Here is a 17677-nt window from a genome sequence, read left to right as displayed (position 1 = left end):
TGGTCATTCGTAGGTATGCATTGGCCAAATTCAGGAAAAGAGAAAAGAACGGGAAAGGCTACCTAACGCGTGGAGTGGCGGAAAGGGGTAGTAATAAAGTAAGAAAGGGGCAGACTGAGCAAAAAAGTCAGCTCCGGCGCAAGGGCATAGCAATGAATGCGACAGCAACAAATAGGAACTACATACGAGGAAAGGCTAGCAGCTCGCTCCTTTAGCAAACACGGACCCTGCAGCAGGCGTAGCGACCTTCGTGCGGTATTTGGCTTCGACGGAGACATTTCGATGAAAGAGGTACGCTTGCGAGCACAGGCGACCACAACTTGCCCGTCAAAGTACGAAGCCGAAGACGGACAGCCCTACTTCGGTAAAAGATTGGCCGTGTAACGTCCTCAGCAACCTTCGCCGATTGCGCCATCTTGCGGGTGATAGCGAACACGCCTCTGCCACGCCACGGCCGGTCTGGAGGCGCGCTCTCGCTCCCTTCTTTTACGGCTTGAGCAGCCGCTGCGAGTACAATGCAGCTGTTTCTATTGGCCGCGAAATCTAGCAGAGTCGGCACCTAGCGGCGAGCGGAAGAAACCCAGTGGTGCTGATGGCTACCTGCGTCGTCTGCTAGCTACACCGTGTTCGCATGTGTGCGTACGTCATGCACGTCCTCAGATTACAGCTTGTTCCGTTGTGCTAGCACAGAATCAAATGCGTGTATGTAGGCCTACACGATATACATAAGCATTTCGCCTTACGAGACTTGTAAGCACTCTAATAAACAATTGCATGCACGTGTCGGCATGGCGCTAGGTCTAACCATCGTACCGTCCATTCGCCAAAGTCACTTCACTGTGGGTACCGCCTTCTCGTTCAAGCACGTCACATAGTTGATTCGGCGTCGTCCTATACGAAAAAAAAGTACTAAATGTCGAGGCGTGAATGCAGAATTTTAGCGACACCATCTCGTGATGTGTTGGCGATTTGGAAATCCTTGTGATACCGCAAACCATGAAGTAGCGTCCGCAGAGGCCGGTTAGTGGTAAAAAAAAGATCTGAAGCCACGCATTTTTATAGCAGAACGCGTACTCATGCAAACACAAAAGCAGAGTGCACAGAGTTCTACTTCATCTAATTACGCAGAAATGCAGGCTGTCTTTTTTGTAGACGCTAGAGCAAGAAATAAATACTTAACTGGCTCAGTCGCGCAACACTATTTGTATTGTGGTATAGGCAAAACACAATTTAAACACGTGCAAATAGAGCAAGAAAAAACATCGAGCACAGTGCAAAACACGAATGTGACCGAAGGCCAGTACGCCATTGATTGGCAGATTGCGCTTCTCTCACACGTAATAGGAACATAAGGCCGGTTTCGTGCATTAATGTAGTAATGGAGGGCGTATACATCAACATTAGCCTGCAGGCAACGCGCTTTATTCGCCGACAATGGACTTAAACCGCCTACGGCGAAGAGCCGCTGCGTGCATTTCTATACGCCCCACCGTCCGCCTATCCACACAAAAGCGGCGACGGTGCAGCCACCTATAACCCGATCTCGCGGGGAATATAATCACGACGGTGCGCTACGCGTGAGGGCGTCGCCAGCCAACCCCCCGTAAGGTCCCTTAACCCCCAAAGCGGGTTCGGAGAGACCCGCGAAGTTACGATCATAGGCAGAAACAGCCCCCCGTGCGTATGCCGTAAAGGGAGAAGTAAGCACGGGCCTCAAGACAGACCGTAGCCTCACAACGGCAGCCTGGATCGGAGCGCACGCGCGTGGTGGTGTTGCGCCTCAGATGTGTGTGTACCAACAGCAGTAAATGGTGCATGTAACTAGCTCGCCATTACCATGCAGCAGGATGTATGCGTTGTGGCCGATTGGTTAAACGCATTGCGCCGTGGAGCGAGGGGTCGCAGGTTCGGGTCCCCGGTCGCGCGCTTCGGACAACTTTCTTCTGAAGTATTTCTAAGGGGGTTTTACGTAGATATACATATACAGAACCACACGACGACGGCAGAAGGCCGCCGAGAGTGTCCGTGTAATTGCTATCGCAATAAAAGAAGAAATCGTTCGTGTGAATATCGTTCGTGTGAACACACAATACACGAACCTGCGCTGGTAGTCTACGGACGTTCGTGAAATCTGGTTGCAGAATCACAATACAGCTTTCGTGGCCTTGTGGATTGACGAAGCCGTTGGCAAAGTGTCCAGGATCTGGTTTTCTCATAGTGGTTTCGTATCAAGAGGATGGATTTTGGCTTTTAGTACACGTTGTTGAGTTTACCTCTGTCATACGACCACCTTCACATTTGAATGCAAAGGAAGGTTCATCCTGGCGTTGCATCAGTGTCGCTATTTTGCCAATGTCAGTGCCCGTGTCATTGGAGATTCAGTAACCTATGCTAATATCACAACTGCCAGAACCAGAGTCCACAGCGACGCGTGGCTCTATCACTAAAATCATACGCGACGTTTCTGCTCGGGTCACGTGACTCTTTCCACATGTGACGGCCACTGAAAGTTCCTCTGTTGGGCTCTTTAGGATGGATAACCACGCGTTGCCACGTGTGCGTCTTCTTGGGGGAAACTTGGTGAGAAATAAAAGAATGCATTCAGGATAAATTAGCGAAGACACTGATATTACCGTCAGTAAGAACATGACGGTTCGTTAGCTAAGAGTTCAAAAAGTGTGACACACACACCACGCACACAGCTTCGGTAAAGCCACACGACCGGTCATCGTACGACTGTTAAGATGCGAACAGCTTTATTGGAATGCCACATTTGAAAAGGGATGGACATAGTCTGTTTAGGGTTTCGCTTGGCGTAATGACAATCTGATTATGACGTCGAAGTTAGTAGTCGAGGGCCACAAGTCAAGTTCGACCATCCGTGCTTGTTTTCATATCCATCATACAGTCGAACCCCTCAGTAACGAAATCACCGGGGATTGCGACTTTTCTTCGTTCTCGGGAGAATCTCGTTATCGCGAAAATAGAAAAATACGCGCACCAATTACTTCGCACAAGCAAAATTAATTTAAAGAAGTCGTTGATCTTGCTCTTTATCACTTTGCTTTGAAGGAGCCTGACAGCTCGAGCCTCGCTGCTTAATAAGCTTTGCATAGCTTTGCCGTCGTCGTCGTGGGCACCGACGAAAGTGCGAATGACGGGAAAAGCATCAAGCACTTCGCGTGAACTTACTGGTCTTTCTTGCGTTCGTTTCTTTCCTCACCCTCGTCATCACTCTCATATTCTTTGCGCACACTTTCTATGATAGCGTCGTCGCTGAACTCTTCGTGCGCGATCAAGTCGGCGTGAGCACACAAGTCGTGCCGTTCAACGGCATCTAGTATCGCTCCACCGACACGGCGAAGCGCGCCCCATGCTTCAGCTAATGGCCGCAGGTCATCGATGCTTGCAGAAGAAACACCCGCTTCCGTATCCGGCAAGGCTACGGAGGCGTACAGACAAGTCGCGAAACCAGCTGCATGAAGCAGTTTTGGGTGACGGTGACCAAAGTAACAGTCCACGCCACGGCAAGCATTCCCAGGACCATGCACGTTGGTGGAAACGTACTTGGCCGACTTGCCGAATGAGCGGTGCTGCAAGTTTAGAACTTCTGGGTAAAGAAAAATATGTTACGGATCACTACCTGAAACATTCGTTATTGCGCGAGTATTATTTGAAATCTCTTCGCTGTCGAGAGGGGGCAAATGCATCGAATTCTATGGATGTTCGCTAGGGAGGCCAGATTTCTTCGTTGCCGCGAGAATTCCCGTATTGAAGAGTTCAGCTCTATCACTATATGTGTACGTTATACTTTACACGTGATGATATGATTATTATGATATGAAATTATGCAAACGCCTGCGTATAAGCGGGAGTTTTCCATTTCGCTTCCATCGAAATGTGCTCGACGTGGCCGGAGTTTGATCCAGCAAAAAAGAATTTCGGCTGGTTCCCTTGACCGTAGACGGTCTCCTTAAGGCTTAAACCACAACCATAAGGAAGGGCGCATGGAGGGTGAGCTGCTTTCAACTCCAGTTCCTGTCGTCGAATGGAAACGGTCATGAAGGGAATAGCCAATTTTAAAATATGATCTGCGTTGCACATAGTGCGAATTCTTGTATGTGCGTAGTGATAATCACATTACGATAACCACATTACGATAACTGCGACCGCCATATTCCTGACGCGATGGTAGTGACGTCACTGCCGCCAATTTCGGCGGAAGCGATATCGACACAAACAAACATTCAGCTTCGCGTTCGGTCTTCCGTCCTTATTCAGTTTTTCTTTGTTTGTTTGTTTTGGGGAACAACTGTCGAGGGTGATTCAGAAGTATACCGTATTTTGTTTATTCACAGTTGCCTCTAGTGTTCCTCGCTAAAACGCGAATCTTGTTCATTCATATCGCAGATGAAAAAAAAATTGCCTCACAATGCGGGTCGACCGTCGTGTTTACGCCATACACCAGGAAGTGGACGGCCGCTATGATAAAAAAGGTCGTTAAAGATGGTCCGGTATCGATAGTGCCCACCGATACCCAAAAAACGTTGCGCGTGCGAGCCGCGCGGTGGCCCCAAAAGACTGCAGTATTCGTAAACTAACCTGCTGCACCGGCGAACACGGTGTCGTTTTATAAAACAACAGATTACTTTGTTTTCTCGCAAAGCACTTCTTCCACCTGTTTACATTCGCAACATGGTCACTGAACAGGGTCTCAAAATTTGCTGCCTTCATGCATTGGGTCGATGTGGACAGTAAAGACTACATTAGTGCACTTTGTTTTATCATCATATCGCTGCAACGTCAACGTTTTCCATAGTAAGGAATACAGCACAGCGCAAACACAGGGACAAATGAAGAAACTGACGGTTTTTTTTTCCCTGCACCAGGCTCTACTCTTTGCCATGAACCACATCCACGTAACCGATTATGTAGTTTTACAACAACGTGTTTTTTTTTAGTTTGAAGCGTTTCTTAGCGAACCGAAGACATTCTGGCCGTATCTATCTATCTATCTATCTATCTATCTATCTATCTATCTATCTATCTATCTATCTATCTATCTATCTATCTATCTATCTATCTATCTATCTATCTATCTATCTATCTATCTATCTATCTATCTATCTATCTATCTATGCGCCTACGTCTTGGCTCTTCCCTGATCGTTACGTTGACTTACAATATACGGAAATTTACAAGACATGACTGAGTGCATGACCAACAGAAATGATACGTGGTGACATAAACATGCGGGTATTGCTATTCATGACATGAATAGCGTGGCACTCATTTGATGTACACGGGGGATAGAAAGAAACGCGAACAGCGCCGCGCGCTGTTTTCATCACGCTCTGACCTTTGTGGCAAAAAAGGTATTAGATGGTTTTCTATTGCATCATGAATGACTCTAGTAGCTTTTTGTCACCATCCATGCTACAACTGCTTGAAAATGAATGCGAAACAGCAGAGAATGTAGATGCCGCATGTTCGCGTTCCTTTCCATCCCCACTATACGTCCTTAAATGCATGAAAATATTCCATCGTGATGCAGTGGTTGGTCAGTGGTAGACCAGTATATGCCATTCTGTGCATCTGATTACATGCGTAAGAACTAATGACACTCACGGTAGGATACGTATGCCGGCTATATCATTACATAATTGGCCCAAATGATAGCCTTCGTGGCAGTTTTACTGACACGATTTATTGCAGAGCTGACACATGCATGTGCATCCATGCACGTGAAACGTGCTGTAATGAATGACATGCCACGATATGAACGACGTGACATGTGACGAATGATATGACGTGAAATTCACAAATGCTAGATATCATGAAAATCATTTACTCAGCTAGAATATTACAATATACCTGACAGAGCGTAAATTTCTTGAAACACGGGCCATGATATGTGCCGTATTTATTCGCACGATACAAACTGGTTGGTCCGCTGTTGGCTAGCGTTGTCTAGTGGTGCGTAGTGTTGGCTAACTGTTGCTGAGCATTGACCTATTTTTGCCACCTGCTGGCTGGTGTTGGAGTAGGTTACTGGTGCTTACTGATCTTGTCTAGTGGTGGCTAACTGGTGGATAGCGATGACTTGAATTTGCCAGTTTTGGTTGGTCGCGGCTCACTCGTGCTTCATCTTGGCTACGAATGTATAACGTTGGCTAACTATCGACTAGTGGTGTTGTCAAGTGTTGGCACACTGTTGGCTACAACTTGATAACACTGGCTAACTATGCCATTGGCGCAGTTAACGAAACGAAACGAAAGACACATGTACAACAGGTCAGCACTGCTCTTGTTTCTACTTGTGTCTTTCGTCTCGTCTTTCGTGCTGGTTAACTTCGCAAATGTCGCACCTACTTGCCCAGACCAAAGCGCTCCTAACTATGTCAGTGTTTTATAGTTCAGCCCAATATATGATAGTGTTGAGTACCCTTGGTTGAAAGAGTCCTGTACCCCTTTTTCCAGGTAATCATTGAACGGCCTCAGTATCGGAGTTAATTCCCTACACGAATCGACAGCCCCCCCAAATTCCTTGAATCCGTTTAGAACGAGCAGAATTACAGGGATTTGCCGCACACTTTAAGAGCTTTCACTCGTCTCTCTTGTCGACGAGCTCGCTCGAAGCTAATCGGGGAGGGATGCCGCGGGAAAAAGAAGTTACGCCAGCGCGCGTGATGAAACGCGAAAACTCTCTCCCGTTGCGATTCCTGTGCGCGCAGTGTGACTCCGATATAGTCGAGTGCGGGGCTAGCACGTGGTGGCACTACGTGGTACGAAGCACTAAAGCCCCTATACGTATAGGGGCTTTACGAAGCACATCATGCACTAAACACCGCACTTCATTTACGTCTGCTATTGGACAATTTCATGATATCTAATATATACAATTTTCGGGGTTTCACGCCCCAAAACCACGATATGATTGAGGGACGCCGTAGTGGAGGGCGCCGGCAGTTTCGACCTCCTGGAATTCTTTGACGTGACGCAAATGTAAGTCCACGGGTCTCTAGCATTTCCGCTTCCAGCGAAAATGCGGCTGCCGCAGCCGGGACTCGAGATCCCCAGCACTGCGAGTCAGCAGTGGAGCACCATAACCACTTGACCACCGTCGCGGGTAAATATAGCACGATATTTGTTGCTTGACGTCGAACAGCAGGTGCCGGAATTTCTTAAGAGAGTGAGCGCAGAGTTCTGTATGACGAGAGGGCTCCGCAAAATTGGCAACTTCGCGCTGCGCTTTTAAACTCTCCTCGGCTCGCACGACTTCAAGATTTGGCTGAGCAGTTCATAGCAGCGCCTGCTTTTCGCGGGATGTTTTTTCACCAAACACGATGGCTCTGGCCCCTTTAAGTAATGTACAGTGTTTGCTAATGTTTCCTGGTCGTGGCTAGCGGCCAAATGCTGCTAATTGTGGCTAGTGGCGGCTAATTTTGCTTGACATTCTTACGTTGACTCAGTGGCGGCTAGTCTTAGTGCGCTGACTGTAGGTTATTGTTGCCTTATGTTGCCTTGTGCGGGACAATATTGGGGCCAGCCGTGTAGCTTCGGCTACTTATTGATAGTGCAATATAATAAATATTGCCTATGTACTATTATGGCTGCCACTCGTAGTCCAGTATTGGGCAACCTCGCAGCCGTATGCCAACAAACTCTGCAAGCCAGTGCAACACAGCGTGCACATTTACTCTATGTAATTGACGTCTGCGCTCAGACCCGTGCTCCGGCGTTAAGTCGGAATGTAAACTAACCTTTATGCGCTACAATGTAGTCACCGTGCCTGGTAAGTCGTTGTCACGCACACAACTATTCGACTTAACTTGGCAGCTACTTGGGGCGGCAGCGGGCTTCACGGGTGCTCACAGACTCTGCACATCTTTTACGCAGGCATTGCTGATACCGTGTCCTGCAATCCGGTTCTGGTGGCTTTGCTACCGTTTCTAACTTCAGCGCCGCGGATGGAAAAGCTGTGTTTGCGACGCTATAGCAGCACCTTTCAAGCTACGACAAGTTGACTGCGACACTGCGCCTCCTGCCCCATTGGTTCATCTGTGCGGACAATACAAAAGCACTGAGCGCACCGTCTGCTCTTTTCACTTGGCAGCAAGGGCGGCAGCAGGCTTCACGTGTGCTCAGACTCTGCGCATCTTTTACGAATGTTGGGAATCAGCCTTTTTTTTTTTTTTACTTTCACCGCTCTTGCCGCTGCTGTCACTGCTGTCATTCGAATCATTTTGTATTCTTGCCATAGCTGTTTAGAGGATGTCAAGGAGATCAGATCACTTTTTGATGAGCTGAAGCGTGAATTTAGGGCGGAGTTCAAAGATTTCGAAGAAACTATCGAGCGAGACTTTCGCAAGGAACTAAGGGATATTAAAACCTTTTTGGCTATAGTAAACAAGGAATATGAAGAAATTAGGAATGAAAACCAAGCCCTGAGAGCTTGAAATGCTGAAATAAAGGCACAGTGCTCTGATCTCGCACGGCAGATAAATCATGGTGAGAACGGAATACTTCGGGCTGAACACTATTCCCGGTAGGAAAATGAGCAAATCAAAGGCATTCCAAGTACGAATCTTCCGAAGACGTAGGTGAAGAAAGGTGGGCGTGCCCCTTGTTGTGACTGATATCGGACAGCACACAGAGTTCCAACGGCACACAGCCCAAGAAAAAAAAAAGATGTGGTTTTGCAGTTCGAGCACAAACAAAGCCAGGATAACTTTTTGATAAATGCGCGCACAGCAAGCCTAAAGTGTTCTGATCTAGGTATTGACACTCAATCGGCGGTGTTCGTAAATGAACATCTGTGCCCAGAATTGAAACGACTTCTTGGTCAGGGTACGGCACGCAAGCGTGAGACCTGCTGGAATCATGTCTGGGTTCGCGATGCAAAAATCATTGCGCGGGAGACTGATAACGCACCGAAGATCAAAATTGAAAGCAGAGATGATGTAAACAAATTGAACAGTGCTTCGTGGAAGCGGTGCAGCGAAAGAGGGGGTTTGTGTTGCAGGCACAAATATTACGGCGCCGCTGTAAAAGAGAATTCCGGTGGTTTGTTTCATGCTCATTTTAAATGCGAATGCATTTCTTAGTCGGGCTATGTGAGGCATCCGGCGTTGTCCGCGGCGCCCTTTCCCATAGCAACAGCTGCGGGCGCGCGCGCTTATCCTCGCCCCTAGCAACCGGAGCATGTGGTGCGAGAGAGTGTAGGAGCGGGTAGCTGCAGTGCTTCGCCACTCCTTCTCTCGCCGTTCGCTCTGTCTCCTCCCTGCGCCCCAATCGCCCGTCCGCTCGCGCCTCGCTCTCGATCGTTCGCTGGCGGGGCGCCCCTCAAGAACATCCGGAAATGTGTGCTCGAGACGCCGCCGTGAAACGCCAACGCCGAGCCGAGACCGCTGGCGCCCCACTCTCCCGTCCGCTCGCGCCTCCCTCTCGACCGTTCGCTGCTGGGTGCCTCTCAAGGCGATGGCAGAAGTCGGTGAAGGCGAATGTCTGACGGCAACGGTACCCTCTCTCGGCGCAAGAAATGCATTCGCATTTCCTCACGATTCCCTTCGGGGAGGTGGGGGCATTTTTTTATTGCCCAGTGGGTCAATACCGCGCATGCTCATGAAATGGCGTTTTGGTTTGTTCATGAAATGTTTGCTTCGCGATATCACAACAAAATCTGGGCGTGTAAGTTGTTCTTCCAGGGAATAAATTTCACTTACTCTTATTTTCTTGGGATGCACCAGCGCTCGTGCAGTGGTCGCTTCTTTTGGTGACAATTTTTCAATGATGCGGCCTATCCAGTTCGTGGCTGCAAAGTTTGTTCGGTCAGGACAGTTGTCGCTAATTTCGTTGCCTACCTGTCGTTTCAACACATGATTTTTCTCGCAATGAATATGGACTTTACAATGCACGATTTCCTCTCCACTTATCAGCATCTGAAATGAGCACTTCTAGCGTTAGTCCGTCAGAGTTAAGGCATGACACGGTCGAAAAATGCTATTCATCTCTTACTTTTATTCATCTTAACATACAGTCAGCACGTGACAAACAGGGTGAATGCTATATATTTTTTAGTGATTTCGGCTTCTCGTTTTCTGCAATTGTGTTGACAGAAACGTGGTTTTCGGCTGATGACGACATGCATCTAGAAGCTTGTTACGAAGTTTTCTTAAACAGATCCCTTAGAAAAGGTTGAGGCGTATATTTGTCTATTTAACAAAGGTATTAATTATGAACGGTTGATGACCTATCTTTGTGTACGTCCGGTATTGAGGTAATATGTTTGAAGCGCGGAAAGTTTGTTTTCGCTGTGGCGTACCGTCCACGTGATGTTAATTTAGGTGAGTTTTTCGAGCAGCTAGACACGATATTTTCTCTTTTATACACCTCAGTGTAAATTAGTTACAGCCAAATACCAGCCAAACGCGGTCGCCTGGCTGGTATTCTATGTGGCGTCGTCAATGGTTCTAACGACGGCTGTCGGCGTGCTGCGGGCGCTCATGATGGGCAGAGTGCGTAACGAGTACCAGTGTTTACTGTGTGCTTGTTAACGTCATCTTTTCGCGGGATTCGCCATATGATGTGTCCTGGTGCATGTTGACCACAGGTCGGGAACCTCACCCATGAGCAGGGCTGGTCAGAGATACTCAGAAAAGTATTCCAGAATACAGATATCGAAATACATGAACTGGAAGCCTAAAATACAGATACTGAGATACATTTGCCTTGAACGTAACGGGATATTTCGGAGATACTTTTGCAATAGGACGAAAAAAGTATTCCGGAATACAGTTAAGCGATACAGATACTGGAATACTTTTTTTATTTCAAGGATGCTCATACTACGCAAAGACACTTATTAGTGCAGCATGATGTTGCAATTAAAGTTACAGCGCATCGAAACGTTCAGATCATTTATTACAGTACCCTCAGCGCCATTAAGACAATGCAGCGGACGAAGTACATAATTAGTAATAATGACATAATTACAAGTATCAATTGCAATAAAAATACACTATTTCACAGCAACAGTAACAAGGATTAGACGCCGAAATCGACATACTTGGCGAACAAACTAAGCTATACTAGAAATAGCACACTTTAAGCAAATCACTCGAACCGCTGATGAATCTCTTCTAGTGCACTAATGAACCTCAGTGAATTGAGAAAAAGCACACATTTATTTTGAAGATCTGCTTTGCTAAGAAGGTTGCTGTGTAGGCTTCTCAAGTAGGCTCTCTTCTAAGAGCGTCGGTTCAGCCTCAGCACAAGACTCACGAAAGAAAAAAAGTGTGTCTACAGCTGAAGGCGAGCACAAATTCGTGTTATAGTGAATAAATACTGCCTTCATAGTCAGATTGCCCTGCAGCGTCGCGATATCTCTTCTCGGGTCATCTAGATACCGAAACACTTTCGCCCTCACTTGGGTTGTTCTGACTGTTCAGAATCCGAAGTCGGTCCCAATCTTCGGAATCCTCAGCCGTCTGACCCTGTCGGCTTCAATGAAGCTGTCACCACCACCGACGCTACCAGCACCCATTTCAGAAAGCCGCAACAGGCGAAGTCGGCTCCGGCGGGGGGGGGGGGGGGGGGGGGGGGCTGGTACCACAAAAGACCGTTTCACGCATGTCATGAATTAGGAACGCACCCTGACATTGGAGAGGTGGCTGAAAGCGCGTCAAAGATAGCCATCTTCTAGTCACTTCGGCCGGGACTACGGGAACTGCTTTTGGAAGTGTCGCCGCTTTGAGAACTGAACGCCCGCGAAGTATTGCAAAGCCTGTTCCAAGGCGGTATCCGCGCCGGGGGTCGCGAAGTAACGGCTTGCCACCCGAAAAAAATTAGGCATGCTGCACTGACCTTGAGAGACAGCGACTTTCGTCGGCAGAGGCCGACAACACTGCCCCCGCGATTCTGCCGCCTGCGTTGTCGCGCGCTTTACCACATGGACCATTCTGTGCTTGAGGGGAAACCATCGCCGCCCGATCTGTCGGCGACCGGCGGCGCGCCTTTGCTTGTCTTGGCACAATAAAGAAAAAGAAAACTTCATTACCTCATTGGAAACACGCCTCAACTCATTTCCGACACAAAAAACAATGTAACGAGATACCCGTGTCCTTAATAGTATCGCGATACAGGCGATACATTGTAAATGTATTTCACTACTGAGATACAAATACATTTTTGAAATGTATCTCGATACAGATACTCAAAAGTATCTCTTAAATACTATCGCGATACTCTCGTATCGCGATACTGCCCAGCCCTGCCCATGAGATGACTCACTCACACTCAAATCGAGCCGTGAATCTGAGTCTGAGTGAGTTCGGGTGAGTGATATTTTGGTGAGTTTGAGTCCGGTCAGTCCTGTTGAGGAAAATTTTGGTGATCCTAACGCCGAGTGAGCCCTAAGCGCACAATATATTTCCTGAGTGAATCTGAGTGAGCTCCACATTTTTTGTCAACCTATGATGTTGACTACTTCAGCTTCCACAAGGGTTAATAATGATCATGGACGTTAGTCGTCGGGAATGAGATGTGCCGCTAGGCATCAACGTGGGTACATTATGTCAAACACTAAACACCAATAGGCATTGTACAAACTCTCATATATCAATGTACAATAAACAATCAACTACTCGTGAAGGCAGGATTCACTTTCGTGTTATACCGATTCCTATGACGGCGGGATCAGCCATGTTTCTTTCTCATTTGGCGTGATAGTGGCTACGTACACCGGCGGCGGAAATCTACGCTACCAAAATTGGCTGTTGCAATCTCATAACAGCTTTCGCTCTAAAAGAAAATGGCTCAAAGTTAATCACAAGTATACCAACACAGTACGAGAGCCACTCTCAGGAGTTTTTGCTCATAGGTATGCGCACGAGGGAGACAGAGGGGGCGGTCGACTCCTCCCCCCCCCAATCAACTGAAGGGGGGCGCCATATCTGCTCCATACCTTTTACTCAGTCGTACCTCTCCTGTTATTCTTTAAAGTGCAAGTTTATGACCATGGAGGCTTTTGAAAATGATTTTGCAATGCAAGATCAGTTTACAACCAATTTTTACCCCCAGAAAGTTATGGACCAAAGGCAGGCCATTGTGGGAAGCACTTCATCACTTCATTTTCATTTGTGCATCCACTGCAAAACTTTTTTTTGCTCAATCGACCAACAAAGAGGGGGAGATGTCACTGCGGTGAGACTTCACCCCCCCCCCTAATGGAGAAACCCCTGCTCACGCCTATGCTTTTTCTTGCATTAGGGCCGCTTCACATTTTACATTGTTGGTTTAGAACGTCAATCTTTTTTTGCGATCGGTTCCCACCATTGCTGAAAAGCAGAAGGTCATCTGCAAACCGTAAGTTGCTGAGACAGTCCCTGTTACTCTTTATTCTTTATTTATTTATTTATTTATTTACTTATTTATTTATTTATTTATTTACTCGTATTTCTTCCTAATCTGGTCCTTGGAGTACTTCTAAGCATGCAGTGAACACTACTAAAGAGATTGTATCTCCTTGTCTGTGCCCTTTCTCCACCACAATTCTTTTGCTCTTGTGGACAACCACGGCAATTATGAAGAGGGTGGGCGTGGTATATATGCTTCAAGCAGCCCTTGACGCCATAGTGTTTGCAAGGCAATTAGTATCTGCTGACTGAAATGCCTTTTCGTAGTCTAAGAAAGCTATATAAAGCGGTTTGTTGAACTCAGCGTGTTTATCAATTGCCTCTTCGACCACACTTCTAGGATCCAACGTAGAGTGCTCCTCACTGAAGCAACCTTGCTGTCTAGGCTGATTAATGTAAAGTGTTTCTTTTATCCTGTTCAAAATATTTTCTCCTCTACTTCAACCATGATGATCGATAAGATGACGGCGCACGAGGACCGGTAAAAGCATTACCATGTACTGCACAGCGCGCCTAATAATGCATCTGTGATAATATCGTTTACTGTACCTTCTGGTAAAACGTTCTTGAACTGCTTCTCAGTTCCATGTGTCTTAAAGTGTAACATGAAGCCCAGAACTTGGCTGTCGCGTTTGAAATTCACAAATAACACAAAAGCACCAATATTTCACTTCATAAGCCACGCAAGATGCTCTTTTTATCATCCGGGTGCATAACGCAAAAAAAAAATCAATGATGACGCTGCAGGGCACATAAAAAGGTTCCTGGTGATTATGCCCGTGATTATGCCATACGTTGATCTTCCCTTTAATAAATGCTCGTCTACTTCGCGGGCGTCTGCAGAAATTATTTATTCGCCGTTCACCTTCCGTTTGGTGTCATTAGACGCAACAGCCTGAAGGTAAGCGCACCTCTCCGTTGTGTCTTCATGATGGATTTTCATTATTTCGAACGAAAGTTCGCAGCCTCCCACACGCATCTTACTTCATCTTCTTGGTCATGGCAACTGCCAGCACTATTTCTCTTACGGAACTATGGCTTTGCCAAACACCCATGTTGAATGAACTGAAATTTGCCTGCAAGGCTTTTTCATGGCTATATTTAATCAATGTTTGCCATCCACGTCTAACCGTCACACTTAATGCGTTGAAGACAGCGCGAAAACGGAACGAACGCTAAGCAACACACAGCGCAGGCGCTGACGAACAACCGTGTGCAAGTTTATTGCAACAGAAAATATATACTAAATCTACGAACTATAAACAAACAATCACGTGATCGCAGTGACGAAGCAACGACGAATGTCCGCCAAGAGTCGACATACCATAATTACCTCGACAAAAACACAATCTCCTTTTCAGAAAGCGCGATTGACGACTCGCTGACGCACGTGTTCCATTTCTTCACGATCATGAATGCTTTGTAGATTTCGGAAAAAAAGGAAGCGGCTTACCGCCGAGAGCAGTCGCACCTCACTTCGACTCGGCCAATTTTCAGCCCTCGTGCCGGCCCTTTCGACCCTATCCGGATAATTTGTTCACAGGTGGCCGGAGCACATTGTCTGGATGTCTTCTTCAGTCGCACCTCACTTCGACTCGGCCAATTTTCAGCCCTCGTGCCGGCCCTTTCGACCCTATCCGGATAATTTGTTCACAGGTGGCCGGAGCACATTGTCTGGATTTCTTCGACACCACTTTATCTCGAACCTCGCCCGGGGTGGCCCGGGAGAAACTTAGTCGTAAGCCTTCGACCACGCCGCACACTGAGCTATGCCTGTCAGGCTTCGCTCGAGCGCGGCCGCCTGCACGCCAGCTCACCGACGACGGCGTGACCGCCCGGCCTCCCGCCGCTGCCTCGTGGTCCATCTCTTGGCTGTCCACCGTCATGGAGTACACTGTCGAAGGACAGGAAGTGTCCCCAGAAGAACTCTCGAACGAATCCTGGCAGTCGCCAGGCCTCGCGGCAGAGCACCTTTTACGAGCGGAGCTCTTTAAGCTTTTAGTTGGCCGGCTAGTGTGAACAGGAATTATCATCATCATGAACGGGTACGCGCTCGCTTCATCCTCTTCAACTAAGGCTTCGCTCCCACAAGACGTGCGCTGATTTCTCTATTGTGGAATACAAAAGCGACGACAAGCGAGTGTGTTACGTCACTAAAAATCACGTAACATCCCGTAACAACTAATCACGAGGCAAAATCAGCTAGCGTCACGTAACAAGCAGTCACGGGACTAAAAATCACGTAACGTCACGTAACAACTAGCCACGAGACAAAAATCACGCAACTAGTCGCATGACTAAAAAAAATCACAGCATATCCACGGAGTGAATGATGATGAGTGGGCGAAGCTGCGGAGGTTCATCGGTAAACCGGGAATCTTCCGCGAATTCCGCCCAGTACATCATCACCGACGTGAGATCGGGCGCGTTTATACTAAAGGTTCGATGAGTTATGACGACTTGCAGCTCACTTTAATTTTACATGTACGCTGTGAATTTTCATTGTTTAGAAAACCATTGCTTTAGAAAACATCTGGCGTCTTTCGTTAAGCAGCTGGCGTCTTTTCGTTTTGCTTTAGAAACATCTGGCGTTTTTCCTTTCGTTTTGCTTTTAGAAAACATCTGGCGTCTTTCGTTGGTTTATTTCATCAATCAACGGCGTTTTGAACAAAATTTTTATTGTTTAATCACGCACAGGAGAAATCTCACCAGGCACTACCTTGGAGGTAAACAATGGCTGCTAATGGGAATGAGAGACAGAAGAAGTCGGCTTTTAGCTAACACTTACACTTCTACTTCTACTAACGTTTCCTACTGGAACATGCCAATGGCTGCTAATGGGGAATGAGAGACAGAAGAAATCCGGCTTTTAGTTAACGCGCACGCTGCGAATTTTTTATTGTTCAACAACGCACAGGAAAAATCTCCCACCGGCACCACCTTGGAGGTCAAGATCTGGTACTAGCGTTACGACTGGTTACGCACTACTACGAGGGACGAACGGGTGCCGCCTTAAGGAGCTTCGCCCCTAAAATCACGTAACATCAAATCATGTGTCTAAAACCATGTAATATATTCTGTAACAACTAGTCACATGACTAAAATCACGTGACTGAAATCACGAAACAACACTCACGTGACTAAAAATCACGTATCTAGACACGTGACTAAAACCACGTAAAGTCCCGTAACAACTACTAGAGGGACTAAACATCATGTAACATTAACAACTAGTCACGTGACTAAAAATCACGTAGCGTCAAGTAAATAATATCCACGTGACTAAAATCCCGCAACATCGCGTAATAGCTAGTCACGTGGCATGTTGCCGTCATAAACCACGTATAAAGTAGTCACGGGACTAATTATCACGTAATAGATAGTCACGTAATGATAGGTGTAACCTTAAGAGACAGGAATAGAGCAGAGTGGGTCACGGAACAAACGGGGTTTAAGGATATCATAGTTGAAATCAAGAAGAAGAAATGGATATGGGCCGGGCACGTAGCACGTCGGCAGGATAACCGGTGGTCATTAAGGGTAACTGACTGGATTCCAAGAGATGGCAAACGCGTGAGGGGGAGGCAGAAAACTTAGGTGGGTAGATGAGATTAAGAAGTTTGTAGGTATAACGCGGCAGCAGAAAGCGCAGGAGTGGGTTGATTGGCGGAACATGGGAGAGGCCTTTGCCCTGCAATCGGCGTAGACAGGAGGATGATGATGATGATGAGATAGACACGTGACATACCTGCAAACTTCTTAATCTCATCTACCCACCTAATTTTCTGTCTCCCCCTCATGCGTTTGCCATCTCTTGGAATCCAGTCAGTTACCCTTAATGACCACCGGTTATCCTGCCGACGTGCTACGTGCCCGGCCCATATCTATTTCTTCTGCTTGATTTCAACTGTGATGTCCTTAACCCCCGTTTGTTCCCTGACCCACTCTGCTCTCTTCCTGTCTCTTAAGGTTACACCTATCATTTTCCTTTCCATCGCTCGCTGCGTCGTCCTCAATTTAAGTTGAACCCTCTTTGAAAGTCTCCAGGTTTCTGCTCCGTAGGTAAGTACCGGTAAGATGCAGCTATTATATACCTTCCTCTTGAGGGATAGTGGTAGATTACCATTCATGATTTGATAATGCTTGCCGAATGAGCCCCAACCCATCCTTATTCTTCTAGTTATTAAGAACATGTTATTAGGAACATTATGACATGTTCCCGACAAAACCATGTAACAGCTAGTCACATGTTCCCGCCAAGA

The sequence above is a fragment of the Rhipicephalus sanguineus genome, chromosome 4 (genome assembly GCF_013339695.2).
Source record: "Rhipicephalus sanguineus isolate Rsan-2018 chromosome 4, BIME_Rsan_1.4, whole genome shotgun sequence".
NCBI lineage: Eukaryota > Metazoa > Arthropoda > Arachnida > Ixodida > Ixodidae > Rhipicephalus > Rhipicephalus sanguineus.
The sequence above is the reverse complement of the archived record's forward strand: the minus strand, read 5'-3'. Positions refer to the sequence as shown.